General features: G+C 41.6%; 1 protein-coding gene across 9 annotated transcripts in view; it reads left to right on the forward strand.

Annotated features, from left to right (window-relative positions):
• Positions 1 to 26,622, forward strand: part of LOC127048273 (spondin-2-like) — a 103,465-nt gene that overhangs the window by 13,804 nt on the left and 63,039 nt on the right. The window contains exon 2 of one of the 9 annotated variants that reach the window (XM_050947926.1): positions 6,949 to 7,088. The exons of 7 other annotated variants lie outside the window; for them this stretch is intronic. The gene's annotated coding sequence lies outside the window, so the exon portion shown is untranslated. Of the gene's footprint in view, positions 1 to 6,948; positions 7,089 to 14,506; positions 14,536 to 26,622 lie in introns of those variants that run through there. One more of the 9 variants, XM_050947927.1, reaches the window with a different exon arrangement.

A 26,622-nucleotide genomic window follows, 5' to 3' on the forward strand; every position in this document is an offset into this window, starting at 1 on the left:
AGCCCAGAGCTGGTGCAGCAGGGGTGTGGTGGGTGGGGAGGGAGAGCTCAGGGCTGGGACGGCAGGGGGGTGTGGGTCGGGGGGGCAGAACTGGGGTGGCAGGGGGTGCAGATGGTGGGGGAGAGCCCAGAGCTGGGGTAGGGGCAGCCAAATTTTATTTTGCTTGAGGCGGCAAAAAACCTAGAGCCGGCCCTGCCAGAGACTGATCTGTGTCACTGTTCCATACTCTACCGTAATGGATGATTAGGTCAATATTTTCACTCTTGGATGTCTAAAGCTATGCACCTAAATAACAGTGCTTGAATGTCAAAGGTGCATGGGAGTTGCAAGTACTGAGCGCCTTGGAAAATCAATTCACTTTGACAGTATTTAGGTGTCTACGTGTGGTTTTAGCTCCCTAAGTATTTATTAATTTAACATTTTTTAAATATTTGGGCCATGATCCATTCCATTTATTAAAATGATAAATGCTGGACATGGCTGGCATTCTGTATCCTAAAGGTCGCCATATTAACTGAGTGAATTTAACCTGCCTGCACTCAGCATAATGAAGAGACCCAGGAGCTGATGGAAATATGTTACCGCACATTTGAATATCGCATCTAGCACCTTCAATACACGAATAAGCTTTATATTTAATTACATGGTCTCTTTGTGGGTGGGTGTCATCAGGCACCATCTCCAAAAAGCCACTCGTGAGTTCATTTAAAAAAAAAAAGTATTCTTTATTCAACCACAACAGTGAAGTCCTCAACATAAGCATGCTGGTTCAACATCTGTTGTCTCTTTAAAAAGTTTTAAACAAAAGCCTCTTTCACAAAAAAATAATGTTCAAATAGTTGCCGGTCCCAGGAAGTAATGAATGAAAGGTTGCTCAATCCAGCCCTATCTTGGGTTTGGGTTACACTCAGCCTAAAAACACTTGGCTAAATGGTGGGAGGACATAATAGTCTACAAGAATGCACCAAGAATTAGGTCGGTAAAAGGCAGTAATAGGAGTAATAAAATTAAACAGAGGAAAATGCAGCTGAATACTGGGAACTGTTACTCAATGATAATATCAACAATATATTCCTTCTGCTTGAGCCATTTAAAAGTAGACTATACAAAGCCCTAGACGGTATATTGGAATAAATACTTCTGTAGCAAGGGTGAGATGGACTACAGGTCCTACGTGATCTTCATGGGAGTGGAAAAACTAAATGAAAGCATCTGTGGTACTGGCATGATGGATCTCTGTAGAGATCCCCTTAGAGCGAAGGGTTATCAGCCTTGAGACCATTTTCCTCATGCTATACAGTTTCCCAGTATCTATAGGACTGTCCTAATGACTACCTCAGGGCACTGGTTTGTAGGCCTTCCCTCCAGAGGTGGTGCTTTGATTTGATGACTGCATCCCCTGTGTAGGAGAACCAGACGCAGTGGAGAGGATTTTTCAGGAGTTAATATTGCTTTTAGCATCAACTCCTGGATGGATTTTTGGGGAGAAGGGGAGAGAATCCATGGGAATCTTAAGAAGTGTCTGTTGTGGACAGTAGCTGCTCCCCAGTTCCACTCACAGTCAGTTTGCAGGGGTGGTCACAAGGCCTGGGATGGAGAGAGAATACCCAATTGGTTCTGTTCTCAACCTTCTGCAGGTTTAGAACATCTTGTGAGTTAATCCCTCTCCTTTGTTCCTCTTCAGGCTGCCTAGTGGACTGTACGGTTCCACTCAATCTGAAGTATTGGTTTTTAAGGTTCCTTTTGCTAGAAGCGGGAGGATGGGTTAGTGGTTAGGGTGCTAGCCTAGTATTGGGGATTCCCTGCTCTGCCACTGACTCTGCATGTGACCTTTGAGCAAATGATCTACAAATAATTTTTTAAAGGTATCTAGGCATCTAAAGATGCAGCTAGACCCCTAATGCCTGCAAATTCCACTGGATGCCTAGATGAATCTTTAGGTGCCTCATTACATCTTAAAAATCTGGTCTTTAATCTCTTTCTTCCTTTGTCCCCATTTGGCAAGGGGGTAACTATCTACCTCACAGAAGTATTATAAGTATACTCCAAGATTGTGAGGGGCTTGGATGCAATGGGGACTGTATAAGCACATGGGACAGGATAGCTAAGTGCTGTTGGTGCCTGTGAACTGTGCACCCCTAAACTCCAGAGCTTTTCCTGAGCTGATGTAATATCCAACCCCTGTAGCTTCCTTTCAGATAAACACAACCCATTGAGATGTGCTACTGATTTAGGGCCTGATCCAGAGCCCATGGAAAGAGACTCAAAGATTTCAGTGGGCATTGGAGTGCAGCCTTACTGACAGAGGAGAAAATAATCATGCTCCGATTTCCACTCCCTCTGCCACCTCCCGTACTACTTCATTTAGTTAATGCATCCAGAGGGCATGCTGGATCTAAAGGAATGATTGAAGAGGTGACCTGTCTTTCAGTAGAGCTGCTAATTAAAATCATCTGGCTCAGGTGTAATGCAGTAGTCCTGATCAGGCTTCAATTTTATGTGAAGAACAACCTTCTTTTTGTATCTGAAGAGATAATTTATGGCTTCTGCTTAATAAGGCTGAAGTCTGTTTGGAGAGTAAACAATGGTATAATATTTATAGCAGTTTTGTGATTCACAGAGTTCTGTTTTTTGGATTAATTTGACAATATAGTTTCCTATTTAAATACAAAAGTTGACATTAACAAGAAAAAAGTGCCTATGACAGGCAAAATTAAAAAATATGAGAAGGAAAGCTGTCATGTGGAAAATATCTAAATATCTAAACCAGAGCTAGAGAAATCAATACCCTCTAACAGAATGAAGGGAAAGAGCCAGGCTGAATAAGGGATTCGCTACTAAGGTCATGATGGTTTTTGTTTTGCTCTTTAAGTTTAGTTCCAAAAGAAATGGCATTTTTTTAAAGCCTGTAGCTCAGTGTTTAACTATGTATGTTGTGTGACAATGATAAAGGAGAGCAAAGTCTTGCATGGCTAGGTCCTGTGCCCCCACCCCTGCAACTCTCCTTGTCGTTACCTTTCTTTGATTATTGTTGTGCTGAATTATTGATTCGTGCACCGGATGTGTATTCGGGATTATCGAAAAGAGGTCAGTGCACTTTATGCTTTATTTTCCTTTTACTGTATTTTAAGCACAAATACCTTTTAGAAGAGTTTATTGGTAAATTTCAAGGGCCAAATTCCAGAGGTCCTACTCATTCCTTTCTCAGGCAAAAGTAACATTAACGTTTTGGGATAGAACTTCTAGAATGTCTGCACGTGACTCTGCAATCGTTATTCAGTTGAGATGGGTCAGTACCTTAAATCTTATTAAATCCATCAATTTTCAGGGAGGTCTGGATTTGAACCCCGCTTCATTTCCATCCTTCCCCCACCAAAAATAAGACCTCCTGTCCCTATTATGTTGGTTCTGTCACATGCTCAGAACCAGAAAAGGTCACTTTTGTCTTTCTGGCCACAGACAAGAACAGCCTCCTCCCCAGATGGCTAAAATAATGCCGAGACATCCGATCTCACAGGATTTCTGTCACTTTTAGGCAAATTTTTACAAGTACAGTTTGCAAGATTTCAGTGCAATTGAATGGAAGCCTGAACCCTACACCTGATTCATTCTGGGCCTCTGAGTCTGAATTCTACCCTGAAATTGAATCCAATCTAGAGCTGAAAAATGGAAAAGATTTTCAAAGTGGTTAACTGACTCGGGATCACAAGTTTCTAATGGGACCTTCAATGTCACTTGTACTCTTAGTGCTTTTGAAAATCCCTCCCATGTCCCTTCTGATCATCTTTTTTTTTTTTAGTGTTTGTTGTAGCCCATGATATGAAAGAGACAAGGTGAGTGGGGTAATCTTTTATTAGGGTGGTGAAAGAGACAAGCCTTTGACTTCCACAGAGCTTTCCTTCAGGTCTGGGAAAGGTAGTCAGTGTCACAGCCAAATACAAGATGGAACAAATTGTTAAGTAACACATTTTGCAAGAAACCATTCAAAATAAATATGCCAACCTCTTCATGGACCCCCTTGAGGAATAATTTCTGGAAAAATGCAACACAAAACCAGTGATATACCTGAGCTATATCAATATTTTCATCCTCTAGACAGACAAGCTAAGTACCCATCATAATTTCAACAACCACCACCCATCCATCAAACTTTCTAAAACCTCTCACACAGCATCAACTTCAGGATACCATAATCAGCTTCAACAATATAACCCTACAGACTGCCATATACAACAAAACAATGGATCACCACACCTACCTTAATAGATCCTGTAACCCCCCACAAAACACCACGAATTCTGATATCTACAGCCAGGCACTCAGACACCACAGAATATGCTCTGAAGAGAAAATCCAGGATATACACCTTAACACACTCAAAACTTTCACCAAAGAGGACACTCCACCAGAGAAGTAGATTGCATCAGGGATGGGCCATTGAAATACCCTGAGAGAACTTGCTTCAATACAGGGTTAAAAACCCATTGACAGAATACCCCTATTTTTCATCTACCACCCCATACTGCAACCTCTACATAAGGTATCATCAAACAGTTCCAACCCATACTTGAAGGGGACCACATCCTGAAACAAATCTTTCCTGAACCCCCCTCTTCTGGCTTCAAACAAGTCCTACAGACCAGAACATACCAACACTCTGGTTACCTTTCCCAGACCTGAGGAAGAGCTCTGTGGAACTCAGAAGCTTGTCTCTTTCACCAACAGAAGCTGGTGCAATAAAATACATTGCTTCCCATTTTCTTCAGTGGGACATTTTGCCACCTCAGCTCAGACAAATTTGCAGATGATACAAAACTACTCAAGATAGTTAAGTCCCAAGCAGACTGCAAAGAGCTACAAACAGATCTCACAAATCTGGGTGATTGGGCAACAAAATGGCAGATGAAATTCAGTGTTGATAAATGCAAAGTAATGCACATTGAAAAACATAATCCCAACTATACATACAAAATGATTGGGTCTAAATTAGCTGTTACCACTCAAGAAAGAGATCTTGGGGTCATTGTGGATAGTTCTCTGAAAACATGCACTCAATGTGCAGCAGCAGTCAAAAAAGCGAACAGAATGTTGGGAATCATTAAGAAAGGGATAGGTAATAAGGCAGAAAATATCATATATCCTCTATATAAATCCACGGTACACCCACATCTTGAATACTGTGTGCAGATGTGGTCACTCCATCTCAAAAAAGATATATTGGAACTGGAAAAGATTCAGAAAAGGGCAACAAAAATGATTAGGGGTATGGAATGGCTTCCGTATGAGAAGAGATTAATAAGACTGGGACTTTTGAGCTTGGAAAAGAGACAACTAAGGGGGGATATGATTGAGGTCTATAAAATCATGACTGTTGTGGAGAAAGTAGATAAGGAAGTGTTGTTTACTACTTCTAATAACACAAGAACTAGGGGTCACCAAATGAAATTAATAGGCAGCAGGTTTAAAACAAAGAAAAGGAAGTATTTTTTTCACACAATGCACAGTCAGTCTGTGGAACTCTTTCCCAGAGGATGTTGTGAAGGCCAAGACTATAAAAGAGTTCAAAAAAGAATTAGATAAATTCATGGAGGATAGGTCCATCAATGGCTATTAGCCACGATAGGCAAAGATGGTGTCCCTAGCCTCTCTTTGCCAGAAGCTGAGAACGGGTGACAAGGGATGGATCACTTGATGATAACCTGTTCTGTTTATTCGCTCTTGGGCATCTGGCATTGGTGATGGATCTTTGGTCTGACCCAGTATGGCCGTTCTTATGAGTTAGGACTAGGCCCTGTCTCTTTGTTTGCAGACAGATTTCCAGCTGACTAAAACTGCAAGATTATATCAATATTTAGCTGTCAAATTTGTTGGTCCAGAGAAAGCAAATATGTCTTTGGAATGATATTCCTGTGAGAGAAGCTTTCACAACTGCTTATCTGAATGCATGGAAAGATAAATGCCAGGGTTCAAATTTTCCCTCAAGAGAGTCTCTGTTCTTCAGGAAAAATCAAAACACTAGGGGCAGACTCAACAGATTTTATAAAATATGACATAAACTACAAAGAATTTCTAGCAGTGGCTCTCTGTAGACAGATTTATGGAAGATGTAGGAATTGAGGATTAAACTTCTTGTTGGCTAGTGTAAGTCAACCTGATTACTGTGTCCATCTGGAAAAGGAACTTGTAGTAAGGTCCATCTCAAGAAAATTAATCAACTTAAATGGCGCAATGCAGTCTTCATCTTACAGCAGATGGGCAGCAGTGAATGCAAACAGAGATTATGATTTCATGAAAGAATAAGATGCAGCAAGAAAAAGGTACTCTGTGTGTTGAATCCTTCCTGTAGGAAACTGCATAAAGGGAACAAAGTAAATAGGAAACTATCACATTCCAGGGTGCAATCCAGACCAGTGAGTAGTTGTGTCCACCTGCCCTGCAGTCTTGGGTGCCTCACAATGCTTCAATGCTGTAACTCCCAACCTGGGCCCATCAAAAACAGATCACCCCGAGTGTCTTAAGTTTTCAAAACCAAGGTCTACATGGAGAGGGAGTCTATCTTCATTAAAGGGTAATAAATAATAAGAAGAATGGTCTAGATCATCCTCTCCTACAACAAAACCCATGTGGGGGGGAGTTTCTAGAGAAGGAAATATGTGAGCATCCCCCAAATCATCATCTTCTCAGGGGCTGAGGTTTGCCTCACTGTGGAAAATGCCACAGACTCTGTCCCCAAACCTTGTAGATCCCAAGATATAAATGTAGGTGGCCAGGGTCATCCAAATGGTATGTCTGTGTATCCACACCATTTCTGGCCTCCACCTTTCCTTGTAGAAGTCAATTGCTACTCTCCTTGGCAGCTGCTGCTTCAGGATGCAGATGGGATAGGGAGAGGGGTATAGTTCCATGGAAACAATACAGTCTGAAGCAATATTATCTTTTCTGATTCAGTTCCACAGGGGCAGTAGAAGGGATAAAGTCTGTGCTCACCAACCCTGCCCATAGCCTGGACACCAGAGGGTCAGAAGGGGAAGTGAAGGTGCTGTGGAGGTGACTGAGCCCTCTTCCTGTGTGGAAGTGGTGAAATCCATGTGTGTAGAGTTCTCCACATCTGTGCACCTCTGAGGGATAATCTGGGCTAATTATAATGAGTAATTTACACCTGAAAAGTGATTTATAGATACTAATAATTCAAAATTTCTTGTTCTTATATGGCACTTTTCATCAGTAAACACCAAAGCACCTTTCAAAGGAGGTCAGTATAATTATCTCCATTTTACAGATGGAGAAACAGAGACATGGGCAGCTTAAAGGCTTGATTCTGCAACTTGCTGAGCACCAATTTCCATTTTCTTCAGTAGGAATTGAGGGCTTCAGCACCTCAGTGTTGAGCCCAATGTTACTTACCTAAAGTTTAAAAGCAAGTCCCAGGCAGCTGCAGGATTAGAAAAAGGGTTTCCTAGTTTTCAGTCCTGTGCTCTTTCCACTAGACCATACTGGGCCTCTGAAGTGCCAGAAGTGTGGAAGGAAAGGAGGGATTATGACCCTTGAAGCATATAGTGTAACAAATAAAACGCTTGGGTGATTTCAAACTTCTCCTATGTTAAGGAAAATAAATCATACTAAAGCAACTGGAAAGTGTATTATTTTACATTGTATCCTTAGATTCCATACCAAACCTGAAGATGATAAAGCATCTACTACTGAATGATTACAAAAGAGAACGTCATCTAAACACACAGTAAAACAAGCTGAATACACTTATTTTAGACTCTGTTGCTTATATGAAACCACGGTCACCTTGTTTAGCTTGAGTAATTAATCACATAAACAAATTCTTTTAAATGCCAAAGTCAAGTTACTACAAATGCTGGATTTAAAAACTCAAATATTGGTGTCTAGTCTTTCACACCTCCATAGCAGTTACCTATCTTAAATGGAAATATGTCAATATTTTGAGTTAAAAACTGGAAAATGGCTGTCAATTGCTCCCTGCAGTCGATGAGTATACATAGATGAAGCTAAACTACAGTTAAAATAAAATGTAGGCAGTGTTTTAACATTTCTTATGATTCCCAAATATTTCTGTTAAAAAAAAAATCTTTATTTTACTTGGTAGTTCCACAGAAGGATTCTGCTTTGCTAGCCCAGAGGTCTGTCCCTGGAAATCTTTCCTGCTGCTTACTTGGGGCATGCCTTAAGGGTTCCAGATTCCCCCATGCAGGGATAACCCATGTAAAGGTCTGAAAAGGCCATGAGCACTCACAGATTCCCATCCTAATTCTTCTGCTGGACAGAGGTAGAGTTTGTCTTGTGAGGCCTTGTCTGACTACATGACAGTACTTTGTGTTTCCAGCACCATTTTAACCTCCTAGTAAGCCTGTAACATACTATGTCTGTACACACCTGCTTGCAGCCATTCACGAGCGTTATGGGTTGCTTTTGCTCTGAGCAAGGCCAAGCACTGTTTTCCTGCCCATTCTCACTGTATTATTCTAGTGTAGACAAGAAATGCAAGAAAGTGCTGGTGCTGCAACAATGCAGTTGACTTATCTGGTGCTATCCCACAAGGCTGCTGCCTTGACTTTTCGAGAATGTAAAATTATTTTTCTAATACAAATGTTGCAACTGGGCCTCTCCACTCCTCCTCATTTTGTTTTTTAACCATAAACTAACTGAAGCTCATAGAGATGCAGGACTCAATCTCTTCTCTTTGGAATCAGACCACTTCCATCTCAGCATCCAAGAAAAGAGAAGGAAAGTCTTACTTCAATAAAAGTCAAAATCACAGAAGAGGAAAAAGTAAAGCAAAACAAATGAAGGATTAACTAAAAACAAATCACCTGTAATAAAAAAACCCACAAGCTCATAGACTCATAGGTCAGAAGGGACCAATATGATCATCTAGTCTGACCTCCTGCACAAGGCAGGCCACAGAACCCTACCCATCCACTTTTATAACAACCCCTAACCCAGGACTGAGTTATTGAAATCCTCAAAATTGGTTTGAGGACCTCAAGCTGCGGAGGATCCACCAGCAAGCGACCCATGCCCCACGCTGCAGGGGAAGGCAAAAAACCTCCAGGGCCCCTGCCAATCCGCCTTGGAGGAAAATTCCTTCCCGACCCCAAATATGGCGATCAGCTAAACCCTGAGCATGTGGGCAAGACTCACCAGCCAGCACCCAAGAAGGAATTCTCTGCAGTAACTCAGTTCCCATCCCATCCAACATCTCCCCGCAGACCATTGAGCAGACTTATCTGGTGATAATCCAAGATCAATTGCCCAAATTAAACTATCCTATCATAACATCCCCTCCATATACTTATCAAGCTTAGTCTTAAAGCCAGATAAGTCTTTTGCCCCCACTACTTCCCTCGGAAGGCTGTCCCAGAACTTCACTCCCCTAATGGTTAGAAACCTTAGTCTAATTTCAAGTCTAAACTTCCTAATATCCAGTTTGTACCCATTAGTCCTCGTGCCTACATTAGTACTAAACTGAAATAATTCCTCTCCCTCCTTAATGTTAACCCCCCTGATATATTTATATAGAGCAAGCATATCCCCCCGCAGCCTTCTTTTGGCCAGGCTAAACAAGTCAAGCTCTTTGAGTCTCCTTTCATAAGGCAGGTTTTCCATTCCTCGGATCATCCTAGTAGCCCGTCTCTGGACCTGTTCCAGTTTGAATTCATCCTTCTTGAACATGGGACACCAGAACTGCACACAATATTCCAGATGGGGTCTCACCAGCGCCTTATATAACGGTACTAACACCTCCTTATCCCTGCTGGAAATACCTCGCCTGATCCTAAAATCGCATTTGCGTTTTTAACAGCCGTATCACATTGGCGGCTCATAGTCATCCTGCTATCAACCAATACCCCAAGGTCCTTTTCCTCTGTTGCTTCCAACTGATGCGTCCCCAACGTATATCTAAAATTCTTATTATTAATCCCTAAGTGCATGACCTTGCACTTTTCACTATTGTATTTCATCCTATTACTATTACTCCAGTTTACAAGGTGGTCCAGATCTTCCTGAATATTATCCCTGTCCTTCTCCATGTTAGCAATACCCCCCAGCTTTGTGTCATCCGCAAACGTTATTAACACATTCCCGCTCTTTGTGCCAAGGTCAGTAATAAAAAGGTTAAATAAGATCGGTCCCAGAACCGATCCTTGAGGGACTCCACTAGTGACCTCCTTCCAGCCTGACAGTTCACCCTTCAATACGACCCGCTGGAGTCTCCCCTTTAACCAGTTCCTTATCCACCTTACAACTTTCATATTCATCCCCATCTTTTCCAATTTAACTAACAGTTCCCCATGTGGAACCATGTCAAACGCCTTACTGAACTCGAGGTAAATTATATCTACCGCATTTCCTTTATCTAAGTAATCCATCACCTTCTCAAAGAAGGAGATCAGATTGGTTTGGCACGATCTACCTTTAGTAAATCCATGTTGCAATTCGTCCCAATTACCATTGACCTCTATGTCCTTAACTACTTTCTCCCTTAAAATTTTTTCCAAGACCTTACATACTACAGACGTCAAGCTAACAGGCCTATAATTACCCAGATCACTTTTATTCCCTTTCTTAAAAATAGGAACTACGTTAGCAATCCTCCAGTCGTACGGCACAACCCCTGAGTTTATCGATTGCTTAAAAATTCTCGCTAACGGGCTCGCAATTTCATGCTCCAGTTCCTTTAATATCCTCGGATGGAGATTGTCCGGGCCCTCCGATTTTGTCCCATTAAGCTGTTCAAGTTTGGCCTCTACCTCAGTTGCGGTAATATCCACCTCCATATCCACATTCCCGTTGATCATCTCTCCATCATCGCTAAACTCCTCACTAGTCTTATTAAAAACTGAGGCAAAGTACTTGTTTAGATATTGGGCCATGCCTAGGTTATCCTTAACCTCCATTCCATCCTCAGTGTATAGTGGCCCCACTTCTTCTTTCTTTGTTTTCTTCTTATTTATGTGGCTGTAGAACCTTTTACTATTGGTTTTGATTCCCTTTGCAAGGTCCAGTTCAATGCGGCTTTTAGCCTTCCTCACTCTATCCCTACATGTTCTGACCTCACCAAGGTAGCTTCCCTTGCTAATCCCGCCTTTCTTCCACTCCCTGTAAGCTTTCTGCTTTTTCCTAATCCCCCTTCTGAGTTGCTTGCTCATCCAGCTCCTGACCTCCTTGAGCATTGCCTATTACCAGTCATTGTTAGGTTTTTCAGTTACTCATCGTGCAAATCATGGTGTTCACTTGAATATGCTGAAAAGCTGCCCTCAGAAGAAGGTGAAGACAGGGGCAGCTATGAGGCACAAATTCTTACAAAGTTTCCTATGCAGCCAGTTGCTCGCTGACATAAATGGGGCACTGTTTCAACCCACTAGCCTGCAACAACTGGAACACAAAGGATCATAAAACAATCCCAGCACAGTAAAATAAAAAAAGGTGAATCAGAAGAGAGGGCATTTGTAAGAAAGATTTGTATTTTTGTAACTTTTGACTAAGCTTTGTTATGGACCATCTAAGTGCAAGTTGATAAAAAGAGTTTGTTTTCTTAAATGCTTTTAGATATCATCTAAGTTGATACTGTGGGGCTTGATTATTCAGTGCTCTCCTGTTCCCTGTATTATACTCAGAGGTGTACATGGGAAAACTGGCCCTTGGGGTACATCCCCTGACTAGGGTGGTGCCCTGGGAATGACTAGCACATTTATTCACATATGTACTAACACAGTTTTTAGACACACAGGTTAGGCTATCTTTGCGATGTCCTTATTCCTGCATCTAGCATATCTGAGGAGAAAGAGAAAATTGTGGCCCTATATGTCCACCTATCTAGATATCCCCAGTCACCATAGCATCCCATACCTGCCAAGTATTTTAAAATGGACATAATTTGCTCTTTCTTTCTTTGCTCCTATTTCTTTAGGAGAAATAGCTTCATTATTGAATAGCATTGTTTGTGTGTATTCTCAATCTCAATCACTAGCTTATTTCTTGTAGGAGTCAGTTCCACAGGCCTGGTCCAGTCCCTGTGAAAATTCTGTTTTTGTTTATGAAGTGTCCCTTAGTGGCCAATAGTTTCATAGTTCCACTGGAATGTAGCTGTCCTTTGAGAGGAGAGCCGATATCTCAGGTAGCTAGGGTAAAATCTATGAAGGGCCTTGAATATCAGGGCAGAGACTTTGATCCAGGCCTCTGTATTCAATGATGAACTGGTGCAGAGTGAAGCAACAAGGTGGTGCTTACCATAACTTGTGCTGCTAAACATATGGGAAGTTGCCTTTTTAAAAAAAATCACTTAGAGCTTTTTGTGGGTTAGAATTGCAATAACAAAGCCTGGAGCTGATGTCACAAATGTGTGGATCACTGTGGATGGGTCTGTGACTGTATAATAGATGAGATCTTCAGTCCAGTCTCAGACTGAAGTCTGTTTTTTGCTACTGTCCCTATTTGAGATTCCAGTAGCATTAAGGAGTCTAAAAGGACCTCAAGGCTATAGATCAACTTATAAATCTGAGGACAGTTGCCCTAAAAACTAGGGGGTGATACGAATGAGGAAAATTATTTTAAAGGCTTTCTTCTTACTAGTATTCCCTCAGTGTTGTCTGTGTTCAGCTTTAGCCAGATATTATTCGTCCAGGTGCTGATTTTGGCTAATCACTGAGAAATCTGGGAGATGATGCTGTTTTCATATGATATGAAAGAGACAGAGAGCTATACATCAACTGCTGGCCCTTCAGTCCTATCTCATGTTGTCTCACTACCTCTCGCAATGGCTTAATACACATGTTGAATAATACGGAGTAGATCAACGATTCTCAGATCTCAAAAGAGCCACAGTAGTGTGAATTTATTGTTTCATTTACTATCTATCTATCAATCTATATACATTCTCACAGCAAAATAACTGACGAAGTATTATTATTTTATCAACTACAATTTGGTTAAAAACATAGTAAAAGCATCCTGATTGGTTAATAACTAAATCATGTGGTATTTTAATATCCTGTTTTGCAAACTATGATTATTACAATGTTAAAATGGATTACGTTTGTTGTGTTATCCCTGTGACATCTGTGCAATTGATATATAACAATAATTATACTTTGTTATGTAGAACTTTACATGTGAAGTGAAGGAAAAGCATCATTATTTCCATTTTTGTAGGGTTACATATTAATCTCTGCATTTGTCATAAAGCCTGGAAGAGTTTCAGAAATGTTTTCTCAGTTTGTCCATTGAAATGTAAAATAAACAATGAAAGTTCATATATCCTAAAGAGCAGGAAAAATAGAGGACCTGGCTGGCTGAGGGCAGTTAGTAATAGGATACATTATGTAGCTTTTTATCGCTAGGGCCAGATTCTGATGTCATTTACTCCAGTGTCAAGGTACAGTAACTGCGTGTGATTACTCTCTTTACACTGGAGTAAATGACATCAGAATTTGTCCCCAATGTTGCTTGTTTGAATTCATTGCTGCTCAATATTGTTTTAAAATCATTATCAAATGACATCTATTTTCTAGCCTATGTGGGACAAGTTGATGACCTTGTAGAGAGGTGCCTTCAACATAACTAGCACTGTTGATCTCAACAGAGAGTTCAAGGTTTGAACAGACACAGAAAGCAAAGTCCTCTTGCTTGTCATGTACTGATCCTACAAGAAGTGGATTGAGATACACTGGGACAGGTGATGCCATGTCAATTCAGAGTAAAACTGTTGAAGTTTACTGTACATTTGCATTGGTGTTGCTGAGATTGGAATATGTTGATATTAGGGCAGTGCTGGGAACGCATATATTAACCCTGTCCATATGCTACCTGTTCCAGTGCCTTAAGTTACGTCTGTGTTTGAGCTGGGAGGTGTGACTCCCAGCTCTCATAGATGTTACCCTAAGATAACTAGCTCTCTGCCAGCTAGTGCCTATCAACAGTAGTGCATTCACAGCAGCCTGGGCAGTGCCTTGCCACCTGAGAACATAGCTGGGGAGTCAAGTGGGATTGTACTTGGGGTGGTGAGCTCAAGTGCCCACCTGTGCTGCTGCGGACAAACTGCTAGTTCAAGCAGCGCCAGCATGGCTACTTCTACATGGGTGGGAATCACCACTCCCAGCTCATACCCTAAAGTCTTGATGGCTGCCAGTCAAGACCTTTCATGAGCTGGAAACTCACTTAAATTTAAAAGATGAATAAAAATGAATCTGAATCCTGACTGTGGGTCAGAACCTGCCTGGCCCTTACATGTATGTCGTCACCCTGTCCCTCATGAGATTCACTTGAGTGCCAGGCAGAACTACAGCCTGTATGCAGAAGGGCATGGGGGCTTGTAGGCCTCACCCCGGTACAGAGGGAGTTAACTCACCTTGTTTGGCACAGATCACCCCACCCACTTTGCAGGAAGTGCCAGAAGTATAAAAACAGAGCCCTATAGCTCAGTTGGAGTTAGACCAAGGAAAGGGGCAGACATTCCTACCACATAGCTGAGCCACCAACAGAGTCCACGGCTGGATTCAGGAGAAGGTAGGAAGTCTCTGTATGTATAGAATACCTCCCAGCATGGCATATATGAGCTGGGTCTCAATGGCACATGATACCTGCAAGCTCTTAGCTGGTGCAATATGTGGATAATACATTATTTTTGCTTGTACTTTCTCCATTTATTCACTTGCAATGAATCATCATGACATGATTTTTCTGTTTTAAATGCAGTCAGAATGATATTTTCCAGATAGAGTCCAGTTTATATTTCTTATGTGTGTGATGGGAACTGCACTTGATGTTTACTGACTTCCCAAAAACAAAAAACCCCTCACAACCACAACTATCCAGACTGTTATTGCACACAAGTCAAACACGTCTGTACTAAACATGAGTCTCAGCAAGAATGCAAGTGAGGGAAGGAGGATCTGCAGGCACTGCTCCCTGGATGAAGATTATGTATTTGCTACACTATCTAAGCTTTCTTTCCCATGAGCTATAAATCCATGTTAATTGGAGAATTCACAACCAGGAGTAAAATTTGGGCCAAATGGCCCAGAAATATTTTGTGCAGGCAGCAAATTGTCAGTTCCTAAAGAGAATGTGTACTTTAATTTGCAACATTATTTATTATTATTTTATTTATTTATTATTTGCATTATGGTAGCACTCAGAGGCCCAACTGCGATCAAGACCCCACTGTGCTAGGTTCTGTACAAACACAAAAAATGTAGAGTCTGTTTAGACAAATCAGAAAAAGGATAGGACAGGAAACAGTCACAGAAAAGTGACCGTAGGTTGCTAAATACGTGCCATTGTTACTGTAGAACTGGGGGAAAAGAGAAACAACTGTTTGAAAAAAGGCTGCTTTGTGAGGTTTCAAGAGCTTGCTTGAGCTGGATAAACTAATCCTACAATATTTATGGATCCAGTCTGCTTCCCTCTCTGCCTCTGGATTTTAATGGAGAAACCTCAGAGTGGTGTCAGGGGCAAAATAGCAACACAAACACCTCAAAAATAGAAAATATGCCAGCAAACAGACATGGTGTGTATTTCGTAATGTGGACCCCACAAAAGAAAGTGCTTTATGTTGTACTGGGGTGTGGCTGGAACTTTTGGGTTCTCTTTCCAAACTTCAGTGAGGTGCCTTGAGGGCAGTAGATTCTCTTCCTAGGGATGGTTTAAAAATATTAAATGGTATTTTTCCATGAGATGCAAATAAAACAGTAGTAAAATATGAAAAGAGCTTATTATGCAAGGGTGTTACATTTAAAGAAACTGGCTGTGGCTAGAGTCAAAAATTAAGACTCCAAACGTTCCAGAAAAAGAATACCAATTAAAAGGGCACAAAGCATATGGAAACCTCCTAACTCTGGATTGACAGTACGTAACTTCCACTCAATATCAGACAGTACCAGCTTGACTGCCACTCAGGTTGAACTGATGCTGTTGTACTGAGTATCTCCAGATACTCCAGAAACAAAAAACTACATTTGTTTGTATCTATCTTATGCATCACCACCATGGTATTTGAGCATCTTTGAAAACCTATGAACAAAGGGATGCTCCAAATATTATGGCTTGAGCTCATTTTGTATCTGTAATATATGGAGAAGGAAAAAGAACTAGACTGAAAATCATAAGGTGGTATAGGTACATTCTTGGGAGAAGTATGGGATGTCAAAACTAGAGATGAAGTATGATTGTAACCTGGCTAATCTGATAGGAGGAGTAGACTGCAGTGAGCATAGAAAAGTGTTTTAAACCTTAGCCTGCTACAATGATAGGCTTTTGTCTGAGCAAGATTGATCTAAACTACTATAGATTTCTCTGTTGAAACTTTTAATGAACTGGGAATTTCCAAAGCAATAGCAGAAGAAAGCAAAGGTCCTTGATTGCTTCAAAGGAAGTAGTGAGGGAAAGCACACAGTGGAGACTGTTGGTTTGTTTTGATTTTGTTTCTTGGGATATTATGGTAATGGGGTACTGCAGAAAAGGATATGGGTGTTAGAGGATCACAAACTAAATATGAGTCATTTCAAAAAAAGTGATGTGTTAGCAGGAATGTTGTAAGCAAGATACAAGATGTAAGTCTTTCACTCTTCTCAGCACGGATAAGGCCTCAATTTGGCGTCCTTTTCTGGGCACCACATGTTGGGAAAGATGTGGACAAATTAGAAAAAGGCAAGTGAAGAGCATCAAAAATAATTGAAGAAAAATATGACTTATAAGGAAAGATTGAAAAAATTGGGATTGTTTAGTCTGGAGAAGAGAAGTCTGAGGGGAGACGTGATAACAGTCTTCAAGTATGTAAGAGGTTGTTTGAAAGAGGAAAGTGATAAATTGTTCTCCTTATCCACTCAGGACAGAACAAGAAGTAATGCGTTTAAATTACAGTAAGAGAGATTTAGTCTACACATTAGGAAAATATTCTTAACTATAAGGGTAGCTAAGCACTGGAACAAATTACCTAGGGAGAGTGTGGAATTTCCATCATTGCAAGATTTTAAAAGCAACTTAGAAAAACACCTGTCAGGGATGGTGTATACAATATTAAGTTCTGTCCGCGCAGGAGACTGGACTAGATGACCTGTTGCGGTCCCTTCCAGTCCTACACTTCTATGATTCTGTTTGGTAGGATATAAATAGGGTGTAAATTGATACATTTTGGATATACATTCTAAAGAAGTGGAGGTGGTCAGTTGGACAGGGATGTACTAACTGATATGAACTAGAGCAAGGATCGGCAACCTTTGGCAGGCGGCCCATCAGGGACAGTTTGTTTACCTGTAGTGTCCAAAGGTTTGGCTGATCGCAGTTCCCCCGGGCTGTGGTTCACCATTCCAGGCCAATGGGGGCTGTAGGAAGTGACGTGGGATGTGCTGGCCACCGTGTACCAAAGGTTGCCAATCCCTGAACTAGACCCTTTGGGATTTTCATTGGGTTACTATAATTTAACCTGAGAGCAGATCTGGAGGACCCTGGATGAAGTGGGCAGAGAAGGGCATTTTTGTGATTGTCCCTCACTCGGTTCCGCTATGCTGAGCCCTGTCTTAAAATTGTTTGTTTAAAAAGGTCAAGTAGCTGCAAAAATAATCCCTGAATGGATCCAAAGAGCTTTCCTAAAAATAAATAGAAATTAGCTGAAATGAGAAGAGGGGAAATAGGTGTATCTGGTTGATGTATCCCTTTTTTCTCTATAAAAGTTACCTATCACTAACAGACCAGTAAAATCCATGCTAGAGCTATATAATTAAAGATGTAGGTACTCCAATACTAGGGAAGTGAGAAAAGTAGCAGACTCATGAAGTCCACTAGGGAAGGACATTGCCCTGCAGGTGTAATTTACTTGGGAAGTACTTACATACTACATGGCTGGGGACTATAGAAAACCCTAAGATAGAATTTATGTAACAAGACATGTAACCAAATGAGTTAATTATGAACTCTAAACAGGCCACAGTTTCCTCCCTTTCTTTGCACACTGAAAACATCCACTCCATGTGAAGCAGCAGTCAAAAAAGCTAACAGTGTTAGGAACCATTAGAAAAGGGATAAATAATAAGATGAAACGTATCATAATGCGTCTATATAAATCCATGAAATGCCCACTAAGTGCAGATCAAGTTGCCCCATCTCAAAAAAAAAAATATTGGAATTGGAAAAGATACAGAGAAGGGCAACAAAAATGATTAGTGGTATAGATCAGCTTCCTTATGAGGAGAGTTTACAAAGTCTAGGACTTTGGCAAAGAGAGGATATGCTAAAGGTCTCTAAAATATTGACTTGTGTGGAGAAAGTGAATAAGGAAGTGTAATTTACTCCTTCATGTAACACATGAACTAGGAGGCACGCTGAAATGAATAGGCAGCAGGTTTAAAACAAACAAAAGGAAGTATTTCTTCATACAACGCACAGTCAACCTGTGGAACTCCTTGCCAGGTGATGTTGTGAAGGCCAAAACTATAATAGGGTTAAAAAAACAAGCTAGATAAGTTCATGGAGGATAGGTTTAGGATAGCAATACTATACTTGCATTTCATATAGTGGATCTAAAAGTATTTTACTTCTAAACAAGGAAGTAGGTACTAAATGTCTCTGAATGCACACACAACTCCTCTGTGGAGTGGAAAATATCACCTTGCATTCCTCAGCCGTCCTGCCTGCCCATTGACTCCAGTGAGTTTTGGATAAAACCCTGAATGCACTGGTTACGGTTATTTGGTTATATCATATCTGGTTTCTATCTATGTTTTAATCCAACCCTGCTAACTCCTCTCTCTGTCCATCAAACACTGATCTTTTCAAGTCAAAGCAAATATTTTTTTTAAAGTCATAGTTGTGCCAAGTGGAATTCTGACTTCTTGGAGTTTCAGGGAAACCCCCCCCAATAACCTGGATTCATAATTTCACAGTATCGGTTAAAAGCAAACAAACAAGGTTTTACTTTGCTAACCCGTATTCTCACCCACTTCCTGCTTCCTGTGTTGCAAAATCTACCTAATTAACCTCCTCCCAAAAAAACCCCAAGCCCTTAAAAACAAAACAAACATTTCCAGGTCTGTTCTTCTGAGGTAGAGACCGTTGCTCTGTGTGTGTGTGTGGTGTGTGTGTGTGTGTGTGAAATTTAAAAGACAAAATGTCCCTGTTTTGCATTGTGTGCAGCAAACATATCTCAGTGATTTATTAGTAGGTGAGGAAGTAAAGGAAATTTCATCATTAAGCTGATTCTTGGCTCTGGATATTCAATAACTTCCCTGTCAGGGACTTTATCGGGCCTTTTCTCTTTATGGACTTGGTCCTGCAAGGTATTGAACATTCTGGACCCAATCCAAATCACTTAAGCTGTGCCTAGCTTTAAGTACATGGGTAGTCATCAGTGGACCTACTTGTGTTTAAAGCTAAGAATGCTCTTTGTTAGATTGGTGCAAGAGTGCTCAGCATTTTGCAGGCTAAAACATTTTCTTTGGCTTGGGCAATTTTGTGCTCAGTATTTTGTGACGCACCATTTACCTCAGTTGAGTAATTTCTGTAGGAATTTCACAAATCTGTTACTATGCAATGGTATGTGTGAGCTGCTCTTGGCTATTTGTTTCTTTAAACGTTTTTTGAGGCACACTCTTGTAAATCCTTGCTGTTTACATACAGCGTAAGAGAGACAAGGTAGCAGATCATTCTGTGAACCTGAATTTCTGGAAGGGCTGTATATCTTGACAAAAATATAATGTCCGAGTTACAAAAAGTAGTTAATGGATGTTGTTTGTGCTCTCCACATATTGTGCAAAGTGCTGGTCAAGCTGTACTTGACCAGCAGCCAACAAATGGGAAAGTCATTAGTGACGAGATCTGAACTACAACTGCTTTTTGTGTTTACAAAGTTCTGTACAGGATCTGGACATTAACGAGTTGTAAATTGAATGGGAAAATGCATTATGTGTCTCCAGCGTGCAACCAGTGTGAAAATGAAAGTAATCAACATACAATTGATTTAGTGCTCTGCAGGAATCCTGTCCAGCATATGGCTGAAGACTGTAATAGCCATTTGAAAAAGGGACAGTTCTGTGGGGAAAGAACAGAAGCCATCTAGCATAACTGTAGAAGAATACCAATTTGTGAATAGTACACGTACATCTTCACAAAAGCCTGGGAGCTACTTGTACTTTCATTAAAATCAATGACAAAATTCCTATTGATCTCAGAAGGTGCAGGAATGGGGACCTAGGTGCATAAATTATACCCACATCCAAAGCTGATAATCTGTGCTCTGGAAATTCTTGGCAGTGTTACTAGAGGAGTATATTTTAAGGATAAACTGTGTTTTGGACAATCTCTAGAAATTACTAGGCCCAAATAGATGTTTAATTAACAGGGTTGGCGTTGCCTTTTTTCCTCCTATCTAGTTCCTTGAAGAAATTAACACTGGATTAAATTCATCTCTAATTTCAGTGGAATTAGGCTAAAAGATGAATTTGGCCCTTTGTGACTAATTTATTATAATGGAATCTCTGGTTTTTTACCTTTAAATATTTCCCTTTGCTATAACAACAAACTGTTCCCTCTGTAGTCTTGTTCAGTGACCCAGGTTAATCTGTTTGGATGCTCTGTCAAGATGCCAGTGGCATTGTGTTGTTGGAGGTGACATCTTTCAAGTGAGAGTAAGACTGACTTGATCACTGTTAAGCATTAAAGATCATATGGCACTTTTGCATTCTAATCAAGTGGATTTTGATCCATATAGATCAACTATCCATTTAGATATTGAACCACTTGAAGATGTACAGTAAATCCACAAGGAATAAGGGAAGATTTTTGAAGGCACAAATGGGAGATGTGTGTCCAACTCTAAGTGCACTTCATGCTTTTGAAAATCTCCCCCATAATTCAGAATATCCCTCCCTCCTCCCTTCTTCTTAAAGCCAAAAATGTGATTTGTGAGAGAGATGATGCCTGAGATGTGTGAGATCTTCAAAAGACTATGATATTTAAATATGCCAGATGGTCATGAACGTTTGTGACAATATTAAGTGTTAAATATGTTTTCAGGAGTTCTGGCTTGCTGAGCTTGTTTTCCTGGGGAGTTCCAAGGGGGCAGGAGGGAGTGGATGATGCAAATCTTCCAAAAATGGTTATGCAGCCCAATCTTTGAAGGAGAGGAGGCATTGACTAAGTTACCGGTTACAGGAGGTCAGAGATCAAAGACCCAAACTGTGTAAAGATCAGCTGAGCTGCTTGTGATGGGATGTTCACCTTACACTTGCCCTGAAAGGGTTAATGAGGACTAAAAAGAGGTCTAATTAACTCAACAGGCCACAGCAGAGAGGAATCAGGTAGCTAAGTAATCCCCTGACTGAGTGAGAGAGTCCAGCTGAGGAGACTGAGCTGGTCTGGATTTATAAAAGCAGGAAATTGAAAGCTGAGGGGGCTGCTGAGAAAGTCTGCAATCGCTTCTTGGAGGTTACAGGGACTGGTCGCCTACAGTTGCTCCCTAGAAGGGAGTGGGGAGTTAGGATACTGGCAAACCACGAGGAATGAGCAGAGCTAGGCGGTATGGAAGTGGTTCACGGAACAGTAGCAAGGTGCAGGGAATGGAGAGCAATACAGCAGTGCACAGACGATCCAGGAAGTTTTTGGAAACTGTTGGGGACAACTTCCTGGTGCAAGTGCTGGAGGAACAAACTAGGGGCCAGGGAACAATTGGTAGGGGAAGCAGAAGTGGGTGGCAACCTGAGCAGCAGTGGCTATGAGATGGTCGAATTAAGGATTTTGACAAAAGGAAGAAAGGAGAGCAGCAGAATACAGAGCCTGGACATCAGGAAAGCAGACTTTGGCTCCCTCAGGGAACTGATGGGCAGGATCCCCTGGGAGGCTAATATGAGGGGGAAAGGAGTCCAGGAGACCTGGCTGTATTTTAAAGAAGCCTTATTGAGGATGCAGGGGCAAACCATCCCGATGAGCAGAAAGAATAGCAAATATGGCAGGTGATCAGCTTGGCTTAACAGAGAAATCTTCAGTGAGCTTATACACGAAAAGGAAGCTTACAAGAAGTGGAAACTTGGACAGATGACTAGGGAGGAGTATAAAAATATTACCTGAGCATGCTGGGGTGTAATCAGGAAGGCCAAAGCACAATTAGAGTTGCAGCTAGCAAGGGATGTGAATGGTAACAAGAAGGGTTTCTACAGGTATGTTAGCAACAAGAAGGTGGTCAGGGAAAGTGTGAGACCCTTACTGAATGGAGGAGGCAACCTAGTGACAGATGATGTTGAAAAAGTTGAAGTACTCAATACTTTTTTTGCCTTGGTCTTCACAGACAAGGTCAGCTCCCAAACTGCTGCACTGGGCAGCACAGTATGGAGAGGAGGTGAGCCGCCCTCAGTAGTGAAAGAACAGGCTAAGAACTATTTAGAAAAGTTGGATATGCCCAAGTCCATGTGGCCAGATCTAATGCATCCAAGGGTGCTGTGGGAGTTGGCTGGTGTGATTGCAGAGCCATTGGCCATTATCTTTGAAAACTTTTGGTGAATGCGGGAGGTCCCGGATGGCTGGAAAAAGGCAAATATAGTGCCCATCTTTTAAAAAGGGAAGAAGAAGAAACTGGGAAACTACACACTGGTCAGCCTCATCTCAGTCCCTGGAAAAATCATGGAGCCGCTCTTCAAGGAATCCATTTTGAAGCACTTAGAGGAGAGGAAGGTGGTCAGGAACAGTCAACATGGATTCACCAAGGATGAGTCATGCCTGGCTATCCTAATTGCCTCTTATGATGAGATTACTGTCTCTGTGGATATGGGGAAAGTTGTGGACGTGTTATTCCTTGAGGCGGTCGAAAAAGCAAACAAGATGTTAGGAATCATTAAAAAGGGGATAGAGAATAAGACTGAGAATATATTATAGCCCTTATATAAATCCATGGTATGCCCGCATCTCAAATACTGTGTACAGATGTGGTCTCCTCACCTCAAAAAAGATATTCTAGCACTAGAAAAGGTTTAGAAAAGGGCAACTAAAATGATTAGGGGTTTGGAGAGGGTCCCATATGAGGAAAGATTAAAGAGGCTAGGCCTCTTCAGCTTGGAAAAGAGGAGACTAAGGGGGATATGATAGAGGTATATAAAATCATGAGTGATGTAGAGAAAGTGGATAAGGAAAAGTTATTTACTTATTCCCATAATATAAGCACTAGGGGTCACCAAATGAAATTAATAGGTAGCAGGTTTAAAACAAATAAAAGGAAGTTCTTCTTCACACAGCGCACAGTCAACTTGTGGAACTCCTTACCTGAGGAGGTTGTGAAGGCTGGGACTATAACAATATTTAAAAGGGAACTGGATAAATTCATGGTGGCTAAGTACATAAATGGCTATTAGTCAGGAAGGGTAAAGAATGGTGTCCCTAGCCTCTGTTCATCAGAGGATGGAGATGGATGGCAGGAGAGAGATCACTTGATCATTGCCTGTTAGCTTCACTCCCTCTGGGGCACCTGGCATTGGCCACTGTCGGTAGACAGATACTGGGCTAGATGGACCTTTGGTCTGACCCGGTATGGCCGTTCTTATGTTCTTATGATTTTAGCAAAGCTTTTAATATGGTCTCCCACAGACTTCTTCAACTTGCTGGGAAGAATAATGAATTGGATGAATGGACTATAAGGTGGATAGAAAGCTGGCTAGATTTTCAGGCACAGCGTGTAGTGATCAGTGGCTCGATGTCTAGTTGGCAGCCAGTATCAAGTGGAGTGCCTCGGGTCTGTCTTGGGGGCAGTTTTATTCAACGTCTTCATTAATGATCTGGATGATGGGATGGATTGCACCCTCAGCAAGTTCGCGGATGACACTAAGCTGGGGGGAGAGGTAGATTTGCTGGAGTGTAGGGTTAGGGTCCAGAATGACCTAGACAAATTGGAGGATTGGATCAAAAGAAATCTGATGAGGTTCAACAAGGACAAGTGCAGAGACCTGCACTTAGGACGGAGGAATCCCATGCATTGCTACAGGCTGGGGAACGACTGGCTAAGTGGCAGTTCTGCAGAAAAGGACCTGGTGATTATAGTGGACGAGAAGTTGGATATGAGTCAACAGTGTGCCCTTGTTGCCAAGAAGGCTAATAGCATATTGGGCTGCATTAGCTGTAGGAGACTGCAAGCAGATCGAGGGAAGTGATTATTCCCCTCTATTTGGCACTGATGAGGCCACATCTGGAGTACTGCGTCCAGTTTTGGGCCCACACTACAATAAGGATGTGGATAAATTGGAGAGAGTCTAGTGGAGATCAACTAAACTGATTAGGGGGGTGGGGCACATGACTTATTAGGAGAGGCTGAGGGAACTGGGTTTATTCAGGCTTCAAAAGAGAAGAGTAAGGGGGGATTTGGTAGCAGCCTTCAACCACCTGAAGGGGGTTTCCAAAGAGGATGGAGTTAGGCTGTTTTCAGTGGTGGCAGATGACAGAACAAGAAGTAATAGTCTCAAGTCGCAGTGGGGGAGGTCTAGGTTGGATTTTAGGAAAAACTATTTCACTTGGAGGGTGGTGAAGCACTAGAATGTGTTACCTACGGTGGTGGTGGAATCTCCATCCTGAGAAGTTTTTAAGGCCTGGCTTGACAAAGCCCTGGCTGAGATGATTTAATTGGGGTTGGTCCTGCTTTGAGCAGGGGGTTGGACTAGATGACCTCCTGGAGGTCTCCACCAACCCTAATCTTCTATGATTCTATGACCTGGGCTGCTGTATAGAGGGTCCATGAGCCAGAACCTGAGTAGAGGGTGGACCTACGTTCCCCTGTCAGCCACTGAGAGAGTGCCAATGTGAGGCAGTGAAATGGAAGACTGCTGAAGAGTGGGAACCTTGATACACTCCCCCTAAAAGGAGAAACCACAATAGTGACCTAGCCGGAGGGCTGAGTCATGAAGAGGACACTGCGATTCCAGGAGTGAGAGGGGCTGCAGAGGAGAAACTTCCAGGGTGTAACTGTTGGAAGGGGTGTTGACCAGACCTAGCTAATCCCTAGCACCTCCAGGTGGCAGTGCCATCCAGTGGTGAGTAGAGCAACCCCATCACCCCTGACATGAACTTCTAAACAAAAAAAGCAAACCCGGTTGAGAGGTTTGAAAGTTTGACCCCCTACTAGAGTCCTGTTTTGGAGATAGGGGTGACCTCTAGTAAGCTTTTAGGATATGGGTAGGTCTATTTGTTGTTTTATATGTTTTCTTTGTGATGCTTCGCCTGAAGAATAAATGGACTTTGCTTTGTGAAGGCTGGTTGGTAACTGATTATAGGCTGTTTGAGCCTGGGGAGAAAGATTAACCATAGGTGCTGGACTCCAGTCAGACTGCTGGGAAATCACAGTGAGATGCAGTGCCAATGAAGTACCAGTAAGAATAGTAGCATTTTAACCCACTTTGCACATGTGTCAGTGATGACACAAGGTGCCAGGCAAAAGAGTCAGCCCCAGGATGTTTCAGGAAACATCCCCAGATGGAATATTTTAACTTTTCTGTCCCATTCTGTTTTGAATATCTTACTCTGAGCTATGTAAAGATCAGTTTACTTCCTTAAAAACAAACAAGAAAGGTCATTCATTGGTTTGCTGTAGACATTAGCTGTTAATGGCAAATCCAGTTGTAGAAAGAGGAGCTTCATCTTTTCACAGTATATCAATAGTTTTTCTAAAATCAGGATCCAGGAAATGTGTTGGAAAATATGACTTAGCTTTCCCGCCAGGATCCTGCCAAATGATGATATTAGGTATGACAGCTCAGCATAGTAGTGAAAAAGAACTGGAAAATTAGAAAACCAAATTCCCCTGTGTTGTGGGGGTGTCTGTGTATGTGTACAAGTGGTTTTTTTCCCCTCTCTGTATATAAAATTAAAAATTTCTTAACATCTACAAACAACTAAAAAAACTGCTCCTGATTTTTGCACCGTTAAAATCAAGGAGAGCTTTGCCAATGACTTCAGTGAGGACAGGATCAAGCCTTTAGTCAGCAAAAATGCATATAGTGTACTGAACTAATAAGCATCACACATATTCAGTCATTAAAGTAGTTTCTCACGTGTGATGGGGGGAACTTTCAAATGCTCTGTATCAAACTTGAAGTATAAACCTAGAACTATATTACCTGATTCTCCACTGCCTTGCACCTGGTGTAGTCACTTACATCTGTGCAGAATGAGTGTAAAATAAGACCATTATGAGTACACAAACTTTGCACAGATGTGATAACATATGGTGGCAAGAAGTGGAAAATCAGGACCTATGTGTTGCTGGGATCAGGCCTCTAGTTATTTTTCACTTGTATGTCAAGATTTTTCTTGCCATATGTGTCAGTTAATTAAGTTTTTGTTTACAGAAGACCTTGTCCCATGCTCAGATGGGGGAACTGAGACAGAGTAATGAAGGGCCTTCCAGCAAGTTAATATCAGTCAGAATTAGAACTCGGGAGTTCCTTTTTCCATATCTTATGCTCATTCCTTCAAATCCTTAATTATATGTGAGCCAAAGGATATATTTTCCAACTGGTGATTTATGGGCTTTATATTTGTACCTCTAGCATCTTGCCTTGAAAATATATCCCAAATTACAGGGTGACACATTCACAGTCAGCTCAGTGACAATGAGCAATCAGATTGTTG

This window comes from Gopherus flavomarginatus, chromosome 3 (assembly GCF_025201925.1).
Source record: "Gopherus flavomarginatus isolate rGopFla2 chromosome 3, rGopFla2.mat.asm, whole genome shotgun sequence".
Classification (NCBI taxonomy): Eukaryota; Metazoa; Chordata; order Testudines; family Testudinidae; genus Gopherus; species Gopherus flavomarginatus.